Raw genomic sequence first — 22,446 nt, 5'->3', positions numbered from 1 at the left:
CTTTTTCTCCCCTGAGCACTGCCAGGCTCCTGGAAGTGAAAACCCTGCCTGCTGGCCAGCATCTCAGTCACTCTCAGGACGGATCTGAATGTCACTGTCACCTGCGGGCATCTGACAACCAACCCAGGCTGGTTCCCATGTGTTGGGCACTGAGGACCTCCAGGAGGAGATGGGGGGAGTGTGGTGACTGTGCTGGAGGGAAACCAGAGGCCTGGAAGAAAGGCACCAAGAGGCAATTGGTGCTGCGAAAAGAACATGGGCCTCAGGGTGGGGAGACTAATTCACATCCCAGGAGCTGCATTACCATGGGCAAGTTCATGCCTTTAAAATTCTAAGTACTGTAACTACGTATTTATTGAGCTTCTACTTAGTGCCAGAGCCCTTTGCACGAATCATTGCAATCACCCTCCCAGTGACCCCACAGGATGGGAGGTGTTATACCAATTTTACAGCTTAAACTAAGATACAGAGGGTGTCTGGAGCTTTTCTGGGTTCCCCAGAGGCCAAGCTGAGGACAAGGACTTGAGTGCAAGTGGCTTATTTGGGAGGCAGAGCTAACACAGTAGGGAAGAGGGATGTGAGAAGGGCAGGCAGCCGGCATAGGGTGTTTGATCCAGCCAGCTACCAGGTGGGCAGCTGGCACTTAATTCCAGGGACAACACTCTAGGAAACAGGGTAGCACATGCATCTCAGAGTTACCCTACCTGAGGGGAAAGGGAGCTGGGGTATTGATACACCAATTCTTGTCAGCCTTTGGTTGAAGACTGCTCCAAGGGTGCTAATTTCCTGGCACTTCTGCACTAGGAGGCACTTGGCCGAGCAGCCTTCTGGGGGTGTGGGGAAGCCCCCAGGCACAGCATTACAGGAAAGAGAGTGGGAGGTTGGCCAGAGCCCCTGGGAAAGGTCAGGTCCAGGGTTATGGGTGACACACTGTGTATCCTCCAGTGGGGAAGGGGTGGACACTGCCAAGGTAGCTGATGCCTGATGGGGCTGAGGCATGGAGCATTGTCCAGAGTCTGCTCAACCTTATTCACTTTCTGGAACTTTCACCTTCCAAGAGTGAGGGGCAGCTGGGGTAGACGTGTGAATCCTGATCTTAGACTCAGGAGCTCCTGGCTCGTTCTAGGACCTCATAGCTGAGTGACATACCTGGGCCACAGTTTCTTCCTCCGTTACACAGGCGCAGCCGTGATTACCTAGGAGAGCTGTTGAGAGGCAGAAGGAGTTCATGGCACTCAAACCCTGGCATGGAGTGGATGTCCCATCAGGGCTTTGGCATCCATACATCTATCTCTATCTTAGGAAATCCAGAAGCAGCAAATGCCTGCTCCACTTTCATTATCTGCCATCCAAATGGCAGCTAATCACAATATTGTTATTTATGAGAGAAATGGATTCAGCATTTTTATTCCAAACAGAAGCTATTGACATTCCTAGAATAGTCCCGGGAGAGGGAAAGCCCATTGCAAAATGCTCCTTCAGAAACAATTTGCAATCAGTGGCCCAGGCATGGGTCCAGAGATGTGGTCCTTGCTGGTTCTCACTGACTGATAAGGAGAATAAAGCACTCCACCGGAGGCCAGGGCTAGGGGTGGGCAGCAGCCAGGAGAGGGCTGACATCTTAATGGGAGAGAATATGGCAGAGCCCTGGGATTGCAGCTTGCCTGCCCAGGCTGATGTGGGCCAGAGACATCTTGGCAGGTGGGTAAAGTGGAGGTCACAGGGCCTTTCTGCTCTCTTCTGCTTCCCCCGTTGCCCTCCCCCTCCCTCCCTTTCTCTTTGACCCTCTCTTACTTCTCTTTTTACCTTCCTTTTCTCTCCCTCCCTCTCTTCTTTCTTTCCTTATTTTGTTTTCCTTCATTTTTCCTCTTTAAAAAATATTATTAATTAGCCGAGTACTTCTGGTGTTTCCACCCTATAACCGATCACAATATTTAAGACAAAAGTTCCCTTTGATCTTCCCATTTAATCCTCATTTACTCCTCCTCCACTTTGCAGATATAATAGGAACAGTTTGCTGCATGTCCTTCCAGACATTGTTTTCTTCCCATTTGGGTACATCTATATATACCTAGTAAACATCTTTTTGTTTGTTTGTGTGTTTATATTATAAAAATAGCATTGTACTCTGGTTGTCATTCTGCCACTTGCTTTAAAACAACAACAACAACAACAAAACCTTTTTTAAAAATGTTTTCAGTTCATGCAAAATTAAGAGGAAGGGACAGACATTTCTCATATACCTCCTGCCCCCGCACATGCACAGCTTCCCCCATGATCAACACCACCCCGCAAATTGGTACATTTGTTACGACCGATGAACTTACTTACGTTGACACAACATTATCACCCTAAGTCCACAGTTTACCTTAGGGTTCACTCTTGGTGTTATTATATATGTTCCGTGGGTTTGGACAAACGTATAATGACATGTACCATTGTTATGGTACTCACTGCCCTAAAAATTCTCAGTCCTCCACCTATTCAGCCCTCCCCTAGCCCCACTCTTGGGCAACCAGTAATTTTTTACTGTCTCCATAGTTTTGCCTTTTCCACAATGTCATATAGTCAAAATCACACAATATGTAGCCTTTTCAGATTGTCTTCTTTCACTTAGTAATACGCATTTAATATGTCTTTTTATGGCTTGATAGCTTATTTCTTTTCAGTGCTGAATAATGTTCCATTGTCTGGATGTACCACAATTTATGTTTCCATTCACCTACTGAATGGACATCTTGGTTGCTTCCAAGTTTTGGCAGTTATGAATAAAGCTGCTGTAAATATCTATGTTTGGTTTTTTTGTGGAGGTAAGTTTTCAACTCCTTTAAATAAATAACAATGAGTGGTATTGCTGCATAGCATTGTAAGAGTATGGTTTTGTAAGAAACCAACAAAATGTCTTCCAAAGTGGCTGCACCATTTTGCAATCCCACCAGCAATGAACGAAAGCTCCCATTGCTCTAAATCCTTACCAGCATTTGAAGTTGTCAGTGTTCCAGATTTTAGCCATTCTAATAGGTGTGTAGTGGTATCACATTGTTGTTTTAATTTGCATTTCCCTGATGACATATGATGTGGGACATCTTCTCATATGCTTAGTTTTGATCTGCATATCTTCTTCGGTGAGGTGTCTGTTAAGATCTTTTGAGTTTCAAATTGGGTTGTTTGTTTTCTTATTGTTGAGTTTTAAGAGTTCTTTGTGTATTTTGGATATGTCTTTTGCAAATATTTTCTCCCAGTCTGTGGCTTGCCTTCTCATTCTTTTGACATCGTCTTCTGCAGAAGTTTTTAATTTTAATGAAGTCCAGCCTATCAATTATTTCTTTCTTGAATTGTTCCTTTGGTGTTATTTAAAAAGTCATCACCATACCTAAAGTTATATAGATTTTCTCCTACGTTATCTTCTACAAGTTTTCTCATTTTGCATTTTATATTTAGGTATATTTAGGGTCTATGATCCATTGTGAGTTAATTTTTGTGAAGGGTATAATGTCTGTGTCTGGATTCATGTTTTCACATGTGGACGTATAGTTGTCCCAGCACCATTTGTTGAAGAGACTATCATTGCTCCATTTCATTTCCTTTGCTCCTTTATCAAGGATCAGTAGATTCTATTTATCAGGATCTATTTCTGGGCTCTCCATTCTGTTCCATTGACCTATCTGTCTGTTCTTTCACCAATAGCACACTGTCTTGATTACTCTAACTTTATAGGACGTCTTGAAGTCAAGTAGTGTCTGTCCTCCAACTTTGCTCTTCTTCAATACTGAATTGTGTTCAAGGTCATACAGCTAGTGAACAGTGATGGCAACTCAAGTCTTGGACTCCTAGTCCAGCATAGAAGAATGGAGGAGACAAGGCTGAGAAAAACAACTAAAGTGAGATCACAGGAGGCCTTGAGCACCAGACTGAGGCATGAGGACCTTTTCCTGATGGCATTGGGGAGCCAAGGAAAGTTCTTGAGCAGGGGACTTACTGGGAAGCCTTGGGAAGATTAATCTGGTGATGGTGTGTGGTGTGGGTTGGATGGAGAGTCAGGCGGGACCAAGAGGCATTTAGGAGGTGGCTGCAGTTATCCAGGGAGGAATGATGACACCATGAGGAGAAAGCCTAAGGACAATCCCTGCACAAAGAACCCCCAACTGTCCACTGGGAGGGCCACATGGACGTCTCTTGGTGTCCACTCCCAAGGCCACTCCATATACTATGGTGCATGTCATATCGTGGAGCTGGACTTACCTTTGGCTCTAGAGATGCGCACGTGACCCAGGCCTGGCCAATCAGGGTAAATTCATCATCGCCACTTGAGTGATTGGTTCAGGGAGGAGCACATGACCAAAGCTGGCCCAATCAAAATGAATCCCAGACCTCTGTTGATGAAGAGTGCCTGCCTAAAATCAAGGCCAAAATAGAGGCAAATGTAGTCAAGGAGTAGTGAGAGTGAAACTCAGTCATAATGAGTCCTATTGATATCATCTGAGCCCCTGGATCCAGCAACGCCTGAAGCCCCATTGGGACTTTTTTTTTATATGACCCAATAAGCCCCCTCCCCTAGACAATGTTTAGTGTAAGCCAGGGCAGGGGGAGATCAATAACATCTGTTAAGTGAGTGACCGGGGAAGCACCATGTGCCCCGGGTACTTACAGTTCAGTGGGGGAGACACAAATCCCCTGTGGTGTGAGAGGCTCCACGAAGGGAAGGGGAGGGGAGGGCAGCTTGGAGACGGGATCTGCCATGGCCTTGGGGGGCAGGGAAGACTTCCACGAGGAGGGCAGGGTGGGGAGAAGTGAGCTGGGAAAGTGTGAAGGAGACTGGTGGAGGGAAAGCAAAGCATCAGAGGTGAAGGAGCGTGGGTGAGGAACTCAACGCAAGAGCGGAGGGGAGGTGGGGCTGTGAGGCCGGACAGGGGGGCGAGGCCCAAGGCCAGGGCCAGCTGCGGCGCGTTAGGGAGGCTGGACTTCATTCCAAGCCAGGACGGTGGTTGAGCAGGGACATGACAAAAGCAGCCCTGGCTTGAGAGGCTCATTTCAAGGAACTGTTGGAATCAGAAGGCAGGACCAAGGGGGGAAGGTCTCTCTCCTGGGAAGGGGTAGGGTGGTCACCAGAGAAGAAGATGGGGTGACCTGGACCCTCTGTTCCACCGCCTCCCCCAGCGTCCACATCCAGGGCTGCTGTCCTGCCACAGCCCAGGCCTGGCCCCTCCAGGCTGCTAGTTGGGCAGCTTCCTGGAAGAGGTAACCTGGAGCAGCCCTGGGCCCATTCGAACAGGGAGACATTAGCCCAAGACTTGGTTTTGCTACCAGTGGGCTGTGTGAACGTGTGCACCTCTCTGTGCCTCAGTTTCCTTATCTGTCGATCAGGGAGAAGAGCAGCCCCAACATCTTGGGTCTAAATGAGAGAGTGCATGTCAAGCGCTTAGCACAGAGCCTCACACAGGATCAGCACCTGGAGAAGGTGACTATTAGGGGCTGGCTTGTTCTGGCTGGAGGTTCCCGTAGGGGGAGGAGGGGCGAGCTGGGAGTACGGGAGGGTTGCTGGAGGTTTGGGGGCGTCTAAGGCATTTTGGAGACCCCCAAATCCCTTCTGGAAGAGCCTTATCTTTGGGGATCGCTGAGGGCTGGGTCTGTCCCACCTGGGCCCCCATCCCCCAGGGCAGCTCTGAGAGAGTCAGTCCTGGGACTGGAAGGGGACCTCAGTCTCTGGAGCTGGTAGCTGAGGACAGAATCCCTGCCTGCTGTCCTGTCACCATTCCTCTGCAGCCACAGTGCGCAGGCCAGGTGGAGATAGCCCAGCTGCCGTGTGGAGGGTGACAGATGGCCACAAATGAGGGGTGAATGAACCTGCTAAATCATCAGCTGGGAAATTGAGCATCTCACCTCCCATCTGTGAGAGCTTCTTCCCTGTAGAAGGGAGCGTATGTTCGGGTGTGAGTGTGGGGGGCGTTTGCTGTACATACAGATGGACTCAGTGCCATGGCTAGGGCGTGTGGCATACACGTGCACACATGTGCACACATGCTTGCACACATGCTTGCACACACACATATGTGCACGCATAATTTGCACACACATGCTCACACCCCCGACTCACATTCTTCCCATCACATGTGCACTCCCATTTGTCCATTCACCTACAGGCTCCTGTGCACACCACTTACACACTTGTTTTACATCCAGAAACACCTACCTACACCTGTCCACACCCAGAGCACAAGGTATCCCAAAAGGTAGATTTGTGCAGCTGCACTTTCTCACACTAACCAAGACCCACTGAGACGCACAGTTTCTCACACTGCTGAATCAGAGTGCGGTACGCTGGCTCCAGTTCAGGGGTGCCTCCTGGCTCTCCCTGAGGGAGGGGCCACTTCCCATGAGGACAGACTCAGTCACATGACCAGCTCCAGCCCCTGAAATTGGAGGGGAAGAGCTGTGTGTCCCTCTGGGTGGGAGCCTCCAGAGCCAGCTTCCAGGTCCTCCAGGCTCTCTTTTCCCTCTGCTGTGGTGACCTGTGGCACTCCGGGTAGAGGCTGCCCATTTACTGTGGGTCCCAGGGTGTTGCTGACAGGGAGCAGAGCCATAGGTGACCCTCGAAGTAATGTAGATGCTGAGAAGAAAATCTACATTGCTGTGAGCTATTGTGCTCTGGGGACCACTTGTTACTGCAGCATGGCACAGCCTTGGCTGAGAGAGACAACACACACACATACATACACACCCACTGTGAGATCATATAAAAAATATATATACTGATCTCTGCCCCCAGTTCCTGGCACAGAGCTCCTGAAACCCTTAGAATTTCCTGAATAATAGGAGTGATTTTTTCTAATGACGTGACACTTGGTGGGCTCCTGGATGGCTTCAGGATGGGGGCTGGTCCCCAGAAAGACCCAGCCACGATTAGAAGCTTGGAACTTTCAGCCTCGCCCCTCATCCTCCTGGAAGAGAAGAGAGGCTGGAGATTGAGTTAATGATTGACCGTGCCTCTATGATGAAGGCTCCATAAAAACCTCAACGTATGGGGTTCCTAGAGCTTCTGGGTTGGTGAACGTATCCACACGTTGATGGTGCACTCCAACTCCACAGAGATAGAAGCTCCTCTACTTGAGACACTTCTGGACCATTCCGTACATACTTCTTCATCTGGCTGTTCACCCGCATCCGTTGTTATGCAATAAACTGGTAACCTAAGTAAGTGTTTCCCTGAGTTCTATGAGCCATTCTAGCAAATTATCAAAACCAACGAGGGGGTTATGGGGACGCTGACTTATATCTGGTTGGTCAGAAGTGCAGGCGATAACTCCGGACATGTGACTGATGTCTGAAGTGGGGGAAATCTTGTGGGACTGAGCCCTTAGCATGTGGAATCTGACGCTAACTCCAGGGAGACAGCGTCAGAACTAAGTTGAATTGTAGGACACCCAGCTGGGGTCACAGAATTGCTTGATGTGTGGAAAACCCACATGTCTGTTGTCAAAAGTGTGCGTGTGGTCGTAGTGTGAGAGCAAAGGAGAGACACAAGGGGCAGCATCTTTTCTTATGTACACACACACTCACATTCCTGCAGGGTTCACACACACACACACATACACACACACCACACTCCCTGGGCTCACACACTCTCCACAGCACACTCCAGGCTAGTCTGACAAGCAGGGCGTCCAACCTCTGGTCAGGAACAGGGAAAGCAGCGGGAACAGGGTGAGGTGGAAACAGATGTGTGGTTCGGTGATGGAGCTGTGGTTGAATTATTTCCTTAGGGGATTTTCTGTTGTCAAAAGATGCAGAACTCAAGTGAGGCTGAGTGGGCAAGTTTCTGAGGGTCAGGGAGCACTTCCTGGGGAGTCCAGAGTCAGGAAACTTGGCTTTGGGCCTCATGTGGCCATGTGACCTTCTCTGGTCTGCACCTCCCTGGGGACAGGAATTGCTTTGAATCCAGGAAGGGAGGCTGGTTGAATCCAAATAATAATAAACAGCCCAACAGCAGCCTTCCCCCGGCACTAAGCCAGACTCTTCCTGAGTGTCCACTCTTGGAATCCTCACAGCAACCCTCTGAGATCTCAGGTTCCATGGATTAAAGTCCCCTTGACAGACATCTGTGGGTGGCTCCCAGCCTGCAAAGCCCAGTGCTGGGTGTGGGTGTGGGTGATGCCATGACGACCCCCTGCCCATAGACACAGCTGATCGCAGCCCACGGCAGGAGAGTCAGGCATGATGTTGGGATGGAGTGATGTGGGGGTCCCCAGGGGCGAGTGGCCACATCTTGGGGAGCTCTGGCAGGGCTAATTGAGCAGGGCCTTCAGATGCTGGTGAGAACATGAGTTTTGGTGACAGAAAGACCTGTATTCAAGTCTCAACTCCTTTGCTTCCTGGCCATGGAACCTTGGGTAAAGGACTTAGCCTGACTGGGCCTCAGTTTCCTCATCTGTGAAGTAGATACAATCATTGCTATAATCATCGCTGGGTTGTTATCGTGAGGATGAAATGAGAAGATGCTCAGAGCAGCCCCAGGCAGGACCAGTCTGTGCCTCTTTGCATAAAGGCCCATTTCTGATGGTCCTTCCTCCAGGAAGCCTTCCTTGATCTCTTTTTCCTCCGAGCTCATGGAGCAGTTTGTACCTGATTAAAACACCTGTTCCCACTGGACATGAATTAGAGTTCACTGAGTCATGAATTTGTTCCACATTTTATCAAGCACGTCTCCCTGTATCAGGAGGAGGGCTGGGGGCTAGGGTGTGGAGTTGAATAAGAGATCGCTGCCCTCCCCAAATGCCCCACCCATGTGCCTGTAGTCAGGCTTAGGGCCGTGGCCCTGCTGTGTCGTTTCCCACTGCTTGTGGGGCTCAGTGACTGGCACACAGGTCTGCATCAGGGGCCGGGAGACAGAAGAGTGGGGTGGGAAGGGCTCAGGCCTGGAGTCAAGTCCAAGCTCTGTTTCTTTCTTGCTCTGTGACCATGGGCAAGTCCCTGCACCTCCCTGAGGCTTAGTGTCTCCGTCTGTGAAATGGTAGCGACTGGGCCTGATTGTCTCTAAGTGCCCCTGGGCGCTGGCCCTGCAGAGTTACTGAGCATGAGCTTGTCCTCGCATGGGAGTATGGTGGGTGGCCCAGAGCCAACCCCAGGCTCACCCCCTCCAGGCCCCAAGTGCATCCTGCAGGGGAAGCAAGGGAGGGTTAAGGCCGAGCTCTCAGGAGGCCGCCCTTTATTTGGAGTGGCTTGAATTAGCATCTGCAGTCCTATCAGAGTCCGGGTATTAATGAGCCATTGAGTCAGAGGCAGTTCTCCAGTGCACCGTGTTGTTGATGAATTAATCACTTCTGACAGCTCCGAACGCCAACTCCGTGCTTACCCCCAGCAAGCCTGGGGTGGCCACTGGCTGAGCCACCCAGGGCCCAGGTTGGCTGAGCTGCCCTTGCCACCCCCTGCCCCCAGCAGCATTTCAATAGTTCAGCTTGGGGTCTTGGCTTCTTAATCTGAATCCAGCCTCTTTCCTTTCTATCCATCACTTTTCCCTGATTCCTAATCCAGTCCCATCCAGGCCAAATCATTCAGCCTCCCCAGCTAGAACAGTGGGTGGCCTCTTTGACTCCTGTCCTCCCACTGCATGAAAAAACACTCTCATCTCTTGGGTAACAATGTGCTGAAAATCATATGCTCTCAGAAGCTCATTTTCTCCCTAGGAAGAGAGGTGTTTTATTTGGATGAATACTTGTATACTTTTGGGGGGTTGGGGGTGAGGTCTCCAACAGGAATGCAAATTGAGGGCAGAGCAGAATTGGTCCAGCAGTGAAGGGGATTTTTAGAGACTATGTGGGGAGAAGAGAAAGGAAGAGATGCAGACACGCTTTGGTTGCTCCTTCTGCCTTGACCTTTTGGCAATTTCCTGGCCACTCCATGACCTTTCATACCCCTTGGCCTTTGCTTGAGCTGTTCCCTCCACTTGGAATGCCCAGGTCTCTCTTCTTGGTTCAACACAACTCCTAATCATGCTTCAAAGCCCTCTCTACCTTCTCCAATCAACCCTTTCTGGGTTTCCACTCAACTCTGAAAAGATTGCCTCACAGGTGAAATTAAGGAAACAATCCCACTTACCATTGCATCAAAAAGAATAAAACACCTAGGAATAAACCTCCCTATGGAGGCAAAAGACCTATACTCTGAAAACTACAAAACACTGATGAAAGAAATTGAAGGTGACACAAACAGATGGAAAGACATACCATGTTCTTGAATGAAGAGTCAATATTGTCAAGGGGACTATACTACCCAAGGCAATCTACAGATTTAATGCAATCCCTATCAAATTACCAATGGCATTTTTCACAGAACTAGAATGAAAATTTTAAAAATTTGTATGGAAACACAAAAGACACTGAATAGCAAAAGCAATCCTGAGAAAGAAAAACAGAGCTGGAGGAATCAGGCTCCCTGACTTCAGACTATACTACAAAGCTACAGTAATCAAAACAGTATGGTACTGGTGCAAAAACAGAAATATAGATCAATGGAACAGGATAGAAAGCCCAGAGATAAACCCACGCACCTATGGTCAACTAATCTATGACAAAGGAGGCAAGAATATACAATGGAGAAAAGACAGTCTCTTCAATAAGTGGTGCTGGGAAAACTGGACAGCTACATGTAAAAGAATGAAATTAGAACACTCCCTAACATCATACACAAAAATAAACTCAGAATGGATTAAAGACCTAAACGTAAGACTGGACACTATAAAACTCTTAGAGGAAAACATAGGCAGAACACTCTTTGACATAAATTGTAGCAATATCTTTTTTGATCCACCTCCTAGAGTAATGAAAATAAAACCAAAAATAAACAAATGGAACCTAATTAAACTTAAAAGCATTTTCACAGCAAAGGAAACCCTAAACAAGATGAAAAGACAACCCATAGAATGGAAGAAAATATTTGCAAACAAAGTGACCGACAAGGGATTAATCCCCAAAATATACAAATAGCTCACACAGCTCTATGTCAAAAAACCAAACAATCAAATCAAAAAATAGGCAGAATATCTAAATAGGTATGTCTCCAAAGAAGACATACAAATGGCCAAAAAGCACATGAAAAGTTACTCAAAATCACTAATTATCAGAGAAATGCAAGTTAAAACTACAATGAGGTATCACCTCACATGGGTCAGAATGGCCATCATCAAAAAGTCTACAAACAATAAATGCTGGCGAGGGTGTGGAGAAAAGGAAAACTTCCTACACTGTTGGTAAGAATGGAAATTGGTATAACCATTATGGAGAACAGCATGGAGGTTCCTTAAAAAACTAAAAACAGAACTACCATATGATTCAGCGATCACACTCCCGGGTATACACCTGGAGAAAACAAAATCCAAAAATATACCTGACTCCAATGTTCATTGCAGCACTATTTACAATAGCCAAGACATGGAAGCAACCTAAATGTCCATCGACAGAGGAATGGATAAAGAAGTTGTGGTACATATATACAACGGAATATTACTCAGCCATAAAAAAGAACAAAATAATGCCATTTGCAGCAACATGGCTGGGCCTAGAGATTATCATACTAAGCGAAGTAAGTCAGACAGAGAAAGACAAATACCATATGATATCACTCATATGTGGAATCTAATTAAAAAATGGTACAAATGAACTTATTTATAAAACAGAAGCAGACTCACAGATTTCGAAAACAAACTTATGGTTACCAAAGGGGAAAGGTTGAGGGGAGGGATAAATTAGGAGCTTGGAATTAACATACACACACTACTATATACAAAATAGATAACCAACAAGGACCTACTGTATAGCACAGGGAACTCTACTCAGTATTCTGTAATAATCTATATGGGTAAAGAATCTAAAAAAGAATGAATATATGTATATGTATAACTGAATCACTTTGCTGTACACCTGAAACTAACACAACTTTGTAAATCAACTATACTCTAATAAAATTTTTTTAAAAAGATTGCCTCAGAGGCATTTATAATCCTGCCCTGGATGTATGTGTGTACCCATCTGCCACCGCTGGTAGCCTGGCTGAGAGCTCTTTGAGGGCAGGGACCTTGTCTTATTCATCACTGTAGCCCCAGGGGCAGGCATGGAGCCTGTCATAGGGAGGAGCTCAGGCCATGATAGGGAACGGATAGAATCAGTCAAATCCCCATTGATGGAAGAAGGCCCTTTGGGAGGAGTTGCAAGCTTCTACCCTGGGTTTTGGTCGTGTGTGCCCCCTGGATTGGTAGCCCCATGAGGGCAGGGCTGAAGTCTGAGTCCTCTCAGAGTCCCCAGCATGGCCTTGTCCATGGGTGGTGGCCGAGTGGAAAAACAAGGGTGCTTGGAGCTGAATGAGGCCTGGCGGCTGGACCCTACTCCTCTACCCTGCCTCCTTCCCTGTCCCTGGCTCCATGACTCACCTGGGCCTGGAGCCCGGGCTCCAGGGATCTCAGGCTGCCCAGTCCCGACCCTACACAAGGACCAGGCACAGAATGGGCCACTCATCAGATTGCCGTACGCAGGTAGCGTCAGCATTAGGATACTGAACCCCAGCTCTGCCACTTCCCCACTCTGTGTCCTTGGGCAGGTGATTTAACCTCTCTGAGCCACATTTGCACCTCTGCAGAATGGGCATATTAATAGGATCTGCTTCATAGGGCTGTTGTGTTGATTAAGTGAAATAGTGACTAGAAAGCCCAGGGTTGATGTTCACACAGGGTCTTCCATTCCTTTTCTTCTTTCCTGTTCTTCCTCTCTGCCTTCCTTCTTGTTCCTCCCCTTTCAGCTCCATCTCTTCCCTCCTCTCTGTCAACTTTCCCAATTTACGGTCCGAAGGTCAAAAGAGAAAGAGAGAGAGAGAGAGAAAGAGAGAGAGAGAGAGAGAACGAGAGAGAGAGGACTCAGTGATGGTTCAAAGGATGGATGCCCTGTGGGGGTCAGGCGTCTGCAGCCACAGTCTGACCAGCCTCTCCTGCAGCTATGGGCCTCCTCCCTTCAGAGCAGGGCTCACTTCATCACAGTGTTAGTATTTCAGCAACTGTGGACTGTTTCTCCTGTTGGGTAGAAGGGTCACGGCCTCAGCCTGCTGCTTAGGGGGCCAGTAGGCAGCCCAGGGGGCTTGAGGAGGATGAAAAGGGCTGCCCAGATGGCCTGGGGCCTCTCAAAAGCGGTGTTCTGAGGGAAAACAGTTGTCGCAAGGCTTCTGATCATACCCCCTGCGTGGGGCTCCCTTTAATGTCTATGATCACACCAGTCCCCTGAGGCTCTGCTGGCGGTGGGAACACAGGGATGGTGGGGCAGCTGGACCACAGCAAAGACCATCAGCCTCCTGCCAGGCCCAGCTGCCTGTCTGCTGGGCCTGAATTCCAGACTCTGTGTGCGCTGTGGTCTCCACCAGCTCCTCATCCTCTCCTGCCTCCTGTCTCTCCATAAAGTAAGTGGTTAATCTGTGAAGAGGTACAAGGATGCTCACTCATTCACTCATTCATTCATTCACTCATTACTAAATTCTCTTCTCAACCTGGTAGCCAGAGGGATTCTGTTAAGAGACCAGACCCCTCCTCTGCTCGGAAGCCACCTCTCTCAGAGTAGAAATCAAAGTCCCTGCAATGGCCTTCGAGGCATGATCTCGAAGGGGTCCCCTCCTCTGGGAAGCCCACCCCTCATCTCAACCACACTGGCCTCCTGGCTGCTTCTGTTCACACACTGGCAGGCTCTTGCCTCAGCAGTTTATATCTACCATTACCTCTGCCTGGAATGTTGTTCCGTCACGCGAATCCTTCCTGCCCTCACCTCCTGTAAGTCCTTAAATGCTGCTGTCTCTGGAATCTTTCTCTCATCACTTTATTTCATTTCATACCCCTCCCCCAGCACGCCCAATCCTCTTTATTCTACATGTATATATATCTCTCTCAAGTTTTCTCCACAGCACTTGTTGCCTTTTAAAGCCCTATACATTTGCTTGTCTATCTACATCTCTGAGAATTTACAGGACATCAGGGCAGGAATTCTCATTGATTTTGTTCACTTTCTAGCTGTCCAACCTTACAAAAGCCATGTAATCTCTATGCCTAGGTTTCCTCATCTGTCAAGTGCAGACAACTGTTCGCACAACCGCACAACCTCACAGGGCTGTGTGAGGACTCTGAGACAGGATATGTAAGGGACAGATCCTGGCCCAGATGGTGGCCTTGCAAACCCATGGACACAGTCACGACCAGGACCCACATCACAGGGGGCTCCGCCCTCTCATGGGGGTAACCGAGGGTGCATTTCAGGTGGAGGGGGTGCAGGTAATTCCCACTGTGGGTCCTGTCACTCTCCACCCGACTGCTTTCTCTTGGCTGTGCAGGGCGGGCCGGGTGTGCTCCTGGAAGCAGCCCTGGCCAAAGACGGACAAGAGTGGGAGGATGGACCCCAGCTTGTTGCCCCTCCAGGGATGGCTCGGGGTGAACACTAAGCCCCAGCTGCCCACAGTGGGAACCTACTCAGCAGTGAGCTGTTTCTTTACTCCCTTCCCTTCCCAGCTTCCTTGACTAGGGCTCCCTGGGGTCACCACCTAATAAGCTGCTTCCATTCAGATCCTTGTCTCAAGGTCTCTTTTTGGGGAGTCCATCCTGAGACAGGTGGATTCTCGGAGAGGTCTTCATGGGGCACCTCCATATCCCTCCTTTACCAGCCCAGCCAAGCCTTTCCATCCCAACAGTTGTCTCTGTGGTTTTCCTCAGAGTGTCCTTGGGGACTTCCCCGGTGGTCCAGTGGTTAAGACTCCGTGCTCCCAATGCAAGGGGTCTGGGTTTGATCCCTGTTCAGGGAATTAGATCCCTCATGCCACAACTAAGAGCCTGCGTGCTACAACTAAAGATTCCACATGCCGCAACTAAAAAAAAAAAAAAGATCCCGCATGCTGCAATGAAGGTCTTGCACGTGGCAATGAAGGTCCCACATGCTGCAACTAAGATCCGGCGCAGACAAAAAAAAAGAAGTGTCCTTGGTGTTTTCCTTTGAAATTCCACCTGCCCCTGCAAAGGGGCGCCTGGTCAGGACGTGGGCTGCATGGGAGAGGAAGAACTAATCAGAGTGGTGGAAGAAGAAATCTTCCCTCCAACTAGTATTGTCACAGGTCAGGGGAGTGTGTATTCAGCTGAGTCAGAAGGTGACTGGGAGGAAGACGCCTTGTACGTGTGGGAGATTCTTCCACAACATCCTCAGGCCAAACGTGGAGGGGGGACTTTGTCTGAAATAAATTGGGTCTAAAATACAGGAAGAGCTCAGCTGGCTCTCGTACTAGCTTATGGACTCAAGTGTTCATTCATCTGTTCACCCATTTATTCACTCAACACACATTTAAGGAGTCCCTGCTCCATCTGTCAGGATCCAAGGATGCAGTGGAGAACAAGACAGATATGGCCCTAACCCCAACCCTAACTGAACCCTAACCCAACAAGGCCATCCCAAGTCTGTGATGGCTCCATGGCTTGGGGGGTCTATGCAGTTGGGAAGCAAGTGGATTTGGGCCCCAGTGAAGGGAGCAGGACCTGCCCTTTGAGGGTCCCTGCACTTCTGTGCAGTGATCAGTTGGCATCCTTGCTGATGGTGCTGGCTCCATCCTGGCCACACTGGTCTTTTTACACTCCCTGGTCTTCTATGGTCTCCTGATTACACCTGGGAAGGGGCAGTAGAGCTGTGAGGTGGTCTGCTTACCCAAATAGAGAGACAAACCAAGCCCTGGCTTCTGTCTTTTGACGTAGAGCCCATGTGTCCCAGAGGAGGATCAAGGCTGAAGACACCTAAGTCTTGGATGGTAGTGAGGCCTCCACAGGCCAGCTAGCTGGCTGGATCTTCTTAGAGGGAGGAGGGAAGAGAAAGGGAGAGAGACAGAGACAGAGACAGAGAGAGAAAGAGAGAGAGAGAGATTCCCAAAATGAGAATTAATGTGTGTTGGTGGTATAGTGGTGAGCATAGCTGCCTTCCAAGATGAGAATCAAAGAGTAGCCTAGAGCCCATGAGCTGGAAACGAGAGGTCCTTGGGAGCAATTTACATTCCAAACTTCACTCCCAAAGCCGGAAACCTCTAGACACAGCTCTCTCTGGTTGTCTACACTCCACCAAATGAACTGTTTTCAGTAGAGTGGCTTGTGCATGTGCATGTGTGTGTATGTGTGTTGGGAGGGTTGTGGCTGGGTAGGATAATGGCTAAGAGCTTTAGGCCTTTGGAGCTAGATAACCAATAGTAATAGTGAATTTTCGTTCAGTGTGTACTGTGTACCTGGACCATGCTGGATGTGTTACATGTGGGGTTTTTCTTAGCTTTCCCAGTAACTCCATGTGACAGTGTATCAGGTGGGGTCCTGACAGGAAAGAGAAGGTACGTACATAGGGAGAAATTCAGGAGAGTTTAACAAAACGTTCAGGAAAACCAACAAAGGATGATGGTGCATCTGAAGTCAGCAACTAGGGGCCTAAGTGGACCAAGGGAAGGAGGTGTTACTGGAACACAGAGAGAGTGGCCATGGCTTCAGGAGCAGGCTGCCTGCCAGGGGATGTGCCTTCGATAGAGGAACGTAGGCAAACTGCAGTGACCCAACAGGGAGGGAGCCAGGAAAAACACCCCACTGAGGGATGGGTAGCATGCCCTTGAACCTGAGCACTCATTCTCCTCCTGCCCTCCCATCTCCTGCCAGGGTGTCCCATTGGCTTAACCCAACTGTTCATCAGAGGACAAGGGAGCCTGAGGGTTAGTCCTCATAAGCCAACCTTCTGGGCCACAGGGCAGGGGGAGAAAGCTGGAGAGTAGGCCCAGAGTGGAAAACAGAACATATCCAGTAGAGGGAGGTGCTATGATTATCGTTCCCATGCAGGACTAAGGAGCTAAGTGAGTTTCAGGGCTCAGTGCAAAATGAAAATGCCGATCCCCCTGTTAAACAATTATTAAGAATTTCAAGACAGTGACAGAAGAAAATTAAACCACATGACATGCCCATGAAACCAACCTTGGTCCCTTGTTACACATGAGGAAACTGAGGTGCAGAGATAAGCACCTTATCTAAGGCAGTTATACCCGGGCTTTGAGTCTGGCTCTGCCCTTCTAGCTGCAGCGCTTCAGACAAACCACTTTACTGACCTACAGGAGGGTCTCAAGACATCTATCTAACTGCTGTGGCCGTGTTGCTAACAAGGAGGGGAGGAAACCAGGCGAGGCAGGCCAAGCCTTTGGGAGCTGTCCGAGGTGCTGATACGGCATTGGGCTCCCTGGGCCCAGCACGACCCTTGGATGCTTAGGTCAGCAACAGCTTTTGAAATAACCCATTTCTACTCTCAATCTGTCTCTGGGCTCCTCTAAGTGTCAGAGCACAGAGATCTGAAATGTTATTTTCTGGAGTTTGTGATGTGGTGAGCTGGAAACAGCATAGGAATCGGAGTCAGGAAATGGGGACTTAACAAGGGCAGTGTTGACACCATCTCATTTCATCCTCACGACCACCCCTCAGCATGACCACTGTAGCCACATCACAGGCTTTACTGAACACCTACTATTTGCCAGGCACAACCACTGCACAGTTACTCTGTCATGTAAGTGTTGTATCAGCCTCACTTACACATCAGGAATCTTAGGGCAAGAGGGAGTCACCACTGCAGTAGATTCCATTAGGGCATCACCCATTGTGCTTGCCCTGTGCACAGGGTAAGCTGAAAACACTGGAGTTGATGCCCATGGAAACATCTCTCAACCAATGATGGGCAAGGGTTGGATGGAGAAATACCCTTGCGTCTTCACCTCAAGGTTGGGATGACACTGAGGCATGTTCTACACTGTCTTCCAGAGTCCCCTGTGGGGTTAAGCTCTAGCTGCCCACAGTGGGATCTGGCTTGATAACACACCCTCTACTGGCTTCCTTTGCTTCCCCTGTTTCACTTTCTGTCACAGCCAACCTCTAAGATGACCCGTATGGTCCTCACCTCCTGGTATTCACACCCTTGTAGCCCCTCCCACGCTGTATCAGGGTTGGTCTGTGTGACCAATAAAACATGACAAAAGTGATGGAATGTCACTTCTGATATTAGGTTATGAAAGACACTGTGGCTCCTGTCTGGAGATCTCTGTCTCTGTCTCTGTCTCTCTCCCCCATCACTCACTCTGGGGAGAGCCTGCTTCCATGTCACGGGAAGCAGTATGGAGAGGCCCACACTGTGAGGCACTGAGGCCCCCAGCCAGTAGCCAGCAAGGAATCTGGGCTGTCAGCAACGGTGAGAGGCAGCTCTGGAGTGAATCCTTCAGCCTCAGTCAATCCTTCAAATCGTCAGCCCTGGCTGACAGCTTGACTGAAACCTCATGAGAGACTCTGAGCCTGAACCACTCAGCTGAGCAACTTCCAGATTCCTGACCCTCAGAAACTATTAGATAATAGAAACTTGTTGTTTTATGCAGCTAAGTTTTGGGGTAATTTGTTACGGTGATAGTTAATTAATACACTTTCTTACTCCACTATCAAGGTTTCCTGGGTTCACCTCCCAAATGAACTATTTAAACTTGAATCTTCATTTCAGGCTCAGCTTCAAGAGGAACCCAAACTCAGACCTTTACCCAAGGGCATCTGCCTGGTAAGCGGAGGAGCCAGGATTCAAACCCACAGTATATGAAGCGACTGCTCAAGAGTTCAGTGCTATATGTGTCGGTCACCCTTGGCTGCAGCCTGCAAGCACCTTGGTTATAGAGACCATGTCTTGGCTCCCTTGGTGGTCTCCATACCCAGCTCAGAGCCTTCCACATACTAAGTGCTCAGTATATGTTACTTCCCTTCTGCTCCCTGCGCTGCCCTTTATTATGGATGTTTGACTTCAGAACATAACTTTCCAGTTTAGACTGATATTTAAGTGCCTGAACCCTGGATTTAGGCCGTCTGTGTTCAAATTCTGACTCTGGAACTCACTAGCAGGGTAACTTTGGGCAGGTTATTTAATCATTTTGAGCCTCAGTTTCTTCCTCTATAAAATGGGGTAATAACGGTACCTACCTCACTGATAGGACAGTACATACCTAAATAAATGTGTATATAGTATTGGTCAATGCCAAGCACTTGGGAAGTGTTGTATAAGCATTTGTGTAACTAGGATCATTTCATGCCTGTCCCCACTCTCTCACCTGAAGGGCACACAACTCAGGCAGCAATTGATTTGGGAAATGACTTTGAGAGACATGAGAGCTGATTTCTTTCAATTCCCAGAGCCCCTTGGGGACCCTTACCAGACATGTATAACTTAGAATGAGCTCTCACCTTACCCTGACAACACAGAGAACAAAGCTCTTTGGGAGTGGGAGGGGAGACGAGGGGCTTGGGGGATGGGGAGCACACCCTGTGAACTTCAAAATTTATTTTTTTTGCCAAGAATGAATCCTGGCTGCCTTCCCAGCAGGTGCTCAGTAAATACACATGAAAGGATGAATTGGAAAAATGCTAAGATGAACATCACTGCCTTGAAGACAGGGGTGTATTTTACATAAAACAACATCTCCTGGGGACAGTCACACAGCATCTCTCCTAACCACACACTTGCCCTCTTCTCCTCTACCTTCTGAACTGGTGACCCCAACCCCTAGCTGGTTTTGATAACTCTACCAGAGACCCTGAAGGCACCATAATTCATATTCATCTCCCATGTTGGGTTAGGAATATTGGCCATTTATGCCCTGATTATGCTAATTAACTGTTTTTTTTTAAATAAAGGAGACAGTTATTACTTTCAGTTTGACAGCTTCTAACTGCATTAGCAGTCACAGCTGCCAACATCATGGTGCTGATTAGTTACCTTGAATTGCTTGGAGACAGACAATTCTCAACAGGGTGCACCCCCAGCGTCTCCTGCATTATGGGGGCGCCGGGCTCAATGATTTCAACAGTCTAGGGAGATGAGGCCACAGCCGGCATGGTCACCAGCTCTGATCGCGGTTTAGGCAAAGGCAATGAGTTTGGAGCAGGAGGCCACTAGAGTGGCGATCCAGACAGCTGTGGTGGCTGCTCTACGATCAGAGGAGCCATGGTGACAGGAGATCCACTTTCCCCCAACAACGTCGCTTTCCATGGTCCTGAAACACTCTGCACTGGGGTTCCTGGTTTCTCCTAACTCTTTGCTCCTGATTCTGGAAACTCATGGACTACTATTCCCACAGCTCATATATTTTCTTTTCTTTTTTAAACTCTTTACCTCTTGGTAAACATTTTTTGTCATTTTTTTATACTGTCATCGATTAGTTAGGCCCGTGACTTATTAATAATTCACGGGAGTGATTTCATATACCTTTGACAGTTCCATAATGCTTCTGACAGTTACACACTTTATTTTTGTCTCTGAGAGGCTGGGAGGGGAGCTCGTGTGACCTTAGCTGCCTTCCCTGAGGTTCTGCTTTTGAGCAGTGGGTGCACCTGGGGGAGGGCGAGGATGAGGCCTCGAGGAACGCTGACTTCCGACTTGGGGAGCCGAGGGCAAAAGTCTGACCAGTGCCACCAAAGGGACAGGAATGAGGGAGAAGGGGGCCTTCAGCAGAAAATAGGAGTCAAATCTGCCAGCATCTTCCAAGCAGTTGTCCGTCAGAACCGTGTCCTCCCACTGGAGTTCCCTGGTGGCTTAGTGGTTAGGATTCTGGACTTTTCACTGCTGTGGCCCAGGTTCAATCCCTGGTTGGGGAACTGAGATCCCGCAAGCTGCATGGCATGGCCAGAAAAAAAATAAAAGAACTGTGTCTTCCCAGAATTGCCCATTGACTCTGGTCCCCCATGTGTCAAGGGTTGCCTGGGATGGGGTGCTGATTCCCCAGAATCTCTGACCTGCGTGTGCATGAGGTCCCCGTGAGCTCCATGGGCACCCCCTCATTAAGGCAAAGACTCTGGCATGTCCTTGAGCGAAGTGAAAAGGAGCCTGCACAGACAGCCATGGCTGAGATCGGGGCCGGGGTTGGGGGGGCAGTGAGGGGTGGAGAGCGTGTGAGTCAGAATCATTCCAGGCACCAAAATGCATCTGCCATTTACATTGGCTTCCTTTAGGTAGGTCCTTGATAATTCCCTGTCTGTGCTCCCTTCCCTAGCAGGACTGCTCACTCTGACAATATACCAGATAACACTCACTAAGCGTTGCTATATGCAAGTCCTGTTCTCATTGCTTTACATCTGTGAACTCTTTTAAACTTCCCGACCATCCTGCAAGCTCAGTACTATTATTGTTGTTGTTTCCATTTTACAGATGAGAAAACTGAGGTCCAGGTAGTAAGTGGTGTAAGTTGGATATAAATTTGGCCCTGAAATCTGTCTCTAAGTATTCTCCAATGATACCCCAAATTCCAAGTTGCCTGACCCACCAGGAGGATATTTGGGATATTTCTACCTCAGCAGCACGTGGCTATCCGCTGGCTCAGGTCACTTCCTGGGGAGGGCTTTTGGGCAGAGCAAGTTCCCAGGGGTGCTGGGGAGAATGGGGCTCAAAGCCTGGGGAAGGGTATTTTTTTTTAACCCCTGCAGGCCTCCCCTGGGACTGCTTTTGCAGACCTTGCCCAGCCCTTTCCTCTGTCTCTGGCCATTAACCTGGGCCTGGGTCTCAACAGAACCTCGTCTCACATCCTGGAGGTGTGGGCACAGAGCTGCCAATCAATAGCCACCCAGATCCAGTGGCCGCCACAGCTTGACTCCCAGCAGCTGTGGCAGGACAGCTGCTGGGTCATTGACGGCTGGGAATCTCTCCAAGCCACAAGTGCCTACTGATCGCTTCTGAATGCACCGCTCGAGGCCAGCTCCCCTCTGCCCACCCGAGGAGGGGCCACAGCTTATCAAGGGGAGCAGGGGTGGTGTGGGAGGCAGTGTGGCATCCTGGGTACCCTGGCCCCCCACCCCGGCTGGCTGACTGACTTGGGGTCCATCATCCTCCCTTGGACCTCTCTGGAGAGAAAAGAGATTGGGCTGCTACAGGTCTCCCCGCTCGGGGTCCCAGAGGATGGAGCAAGGTAATAACTTGCACTGGGATTGTTCATCCACTTGTCAGCAAGCTCTGTCTCTGGACCCAGAGCCAGCTGTCTTCTTCCCTCCTAGATCCCAGTGCCGTGCACGCAGGTAAGTGCTCCATAAATGTGCAGTGAATAGATTCACATGCAGTTCCTGATTATCATTACTAATAGCTATCGCTGGCTGAGAGTTTACTCTGCACGAGGCTCCGTTACAACATCACTGCATGTGATCCTCACAGATCTGGGAGGGGAGGGTCTCCATTTTACAGATAAAGAAATGGAGGGTGAGAGAAGTTGAAGTCACTTGTCTCAAGTCTCACACTGCTCCAAGGGCCAGAGCCATGAGTCCAGCCTAGGTCTGGCCAGCTCCCAAGCCTGGTCCCCAGCCTCTGTTATACTAGAGTAAGAATCACAGCTGCTGTTTGTGGATCAGGCTTCTCAGCAAGTCCCCAAGTAAGG

At 49.0% G+C, this 22,446-nt stretch overlaps 1 protein-coding gene across 2 annotated transcripts in view; it reads right to left on the bottom strand.

The window, feature by feature from the left end:
* The window catches only part of SLC6A11 (solute carrier family 6 member 11), a 193,319-nt gene that overhangs the window by 29,003 nt on the left and 141,870 nt on the right, over positions 1-22,446 (bottom strand). Inside the window, exons 16-17 of one of the 2 annotated variants that reach the window (XR_014251414.1) lie at positions 4,243-4,394; positions 1,150-1,205 (exon numbers count right to left, since the gene is read on the bottom strand). The gene's annotated coding sequence lies outside the window, so the exon portion shown is untranslated. The remainder of the gene's footprint in view (positions 1-1,149; positions 1,206-4,242; positions 4,395-22,446) is intronic. The other variant, XR_014251415.1, reaches the window with a different exon arrangement.

Source organism: Balaenoptera physalus, assembly GCF_965194825.1.
Source record: "Balaenoptera physalus genome assembly, chromosome: 11".
Taxonomy (NCBI): domain Eukaryota; kingdom Metazoa; phylum Chordata; class Mammalia; order Artiodactyla; family Balaenopteridae; genus Balaenoptera; species Balaenoptera physalus.
This window is presented reverse-complemented; position numbering and strand designations above follow the sequence as displayed.